The following is a 2,119-nucleotide window of genomic DNA, read 5'->3' on the forward strand; positions in this document are numbered from 1 at the left end:
CAGACTCTGCGACCCTGTGGACTGTAGCCCACCAGATTCCTCTGTCCTTGGGATTCTCCAGGCAAGAATACTGGAGTGGGCTGCCAATGCCCTCCTCCAGCGGTTCTTCCCAAGCCAGAGACTAAACCCACATCTCTTACATCTCCTGTGTTGGCAGATGGTTTCCTTACCACTAGCAATATACGCCAGTACAAATTTTAAAAAAGAAGTTTTTTTTTTTCACTCTGTTGAACAGTAATGGTCAATGCTAGCCTAATGACATCCAGACATATGTTGTTTCCTTTACATATTACCCCTTTCTGAAGCCTTAAAGGGCAGGTTCTAATGCCTACATAGCAGCACCAATCAAAGTATTCAGAAATGTAGTATTCTGAATACTAATATCTTCATCAAAGTGTCACCAAAAATTTGATTGTTCCTGTAATGGGGTTTTAGGTAACATAACATCTCCACCTAGAAACTGGAGAGAGAAATGGTCTTGGGAATATACTACTTAAGATCAAAGAAATGAGTGACATTTCAAGGTTATTTGTTACTAAAACAGTGTTAAAATAACATTGAGGGACAACTTTAAAGAAAAGCATCCAGAATTCAATCCCTGCAATAAAGCTATTTTCATTTGTATATATGCTTCATTTAATATAATGTCAAATTTGTTCCATATTATGATGAGTCTATAATTATTTTTAGAAACTATAATATTCCATTCAAATATGTGTCATGGATTGTAAGTTTTTACGTAGTGAAGTGACTATTCTCCAGAAGGAAAATTGTTCCTCCAAGTCCCTTGTAGCTGACTTGTGAAGGATCTAAAGGAATTTTCAGAACGTAGATTAAGAGAAAAATATATGTTACCACTAAATAATAATGACTGCTTACAGAATTAGTAGTCAGGGAATCAGACTCCTGTTCCATCCACTACCAATCCTTTTCTTGAATATTATTTTCATTATTTTATTGTAAAAAATAGTACCTTAATAAAACCTTTATAAAGATTTGCAGTGGAGATACGTTGCAAACCTAATTTAGGACTCATTACTTAACCCCCAAAAAACTGCCCCAGAAAATCCAGGATGTAAGAATATTTTGTTTATGTAACAATTTTCCCTGTTTTATTCCTGGGAAAGAGATGATGACTCAGTTCAAAACATAGGAATGCATTTGTGAGTTTTGAAGTGGACATTCCAGGGAAGAAAACTATTTGTTTTTGATGTGAGGAGTGCTCAAGCTCCTAACTCATTCTTACTTATCACAACTCTGCCATATAATCTCTTGCTTCTCTAGTCCATTGAGATGCTTTCTAACTCTATGCCTTTTTCCAGGCTACATGACTTTTAAATTTCCTGAAATCAAGTAAGAAATGGGTTCAAGAAGAAGTAGTTGAGGCAGGAAATATTTCCACCCTGTCCTGGTTAATATGTTAACCGAGTTAACATATTAAAATTATATTAATAAGTTAATATGTTTCTGCAGCCACTGGTTTTCAATGGCCTCTTCTTATAACCCCAAACATAATGAAAGTATTCTCATTAGCTCAATTTTATAGATTAAAAAGTAAAAAAGAAAGGTCAAATAATTTGCAAAAGCTTGCAGTCCCTGTGTCAAAGTGTTTTGTAAATGTTAAAGAGCTTTGCTAATGGAAGAGTTTCATAAAATTAAGTGACAGCAAGGAGATCAAACCAGTCCATCCTAAAGGAAATCAGTCCTGAGTATTCATCGGAAACACTGATGCTGAAGCTGAAGCTCCAGTACTTTGACCACCTGATGCAGAGAGCCAACTTATTGGAGAAGACTCTGATGCTGGGAAAGATTGAAGGCAGGAGGAGAAGCAGGCAACAGAGGACAAGACGTCTGGATGGCAGCACATCACTGACTCAATGGACATGAGTTTGAGCAAACTCCAGGAAATAGTGAAGGGCAGTGAAGCCTGGCGTGCTGCAGTCCACGGGGTCACAAAGAGCTGGACACAACAGAGTGACTGAACAACAAAGTGACATCAATTCTATAATATCATGTATAATATGCCATTTTGATTGGCTTCATTTATTCATTAATATATGTAAAGAACTTAAGATTGTGCCTGACACAAAACAAGTGGCTCAAAATGTTAATTATTCTT

The sequence above is a fragment of the Bos grunniens genome, chromosome 10, assembly GCF_055505025.1.
Source record: "Bos grunniens cultivar Pamir isolate PY7600 chromosome 10, Bosgru_T2T1.0, whole genome shotgun sequence".
Lineage (NCBI taxonomy): Eukaryota > Metazoa > Chordata > Mammalia > Artiodactyla > Bovidae > Bos > Bos grunniens.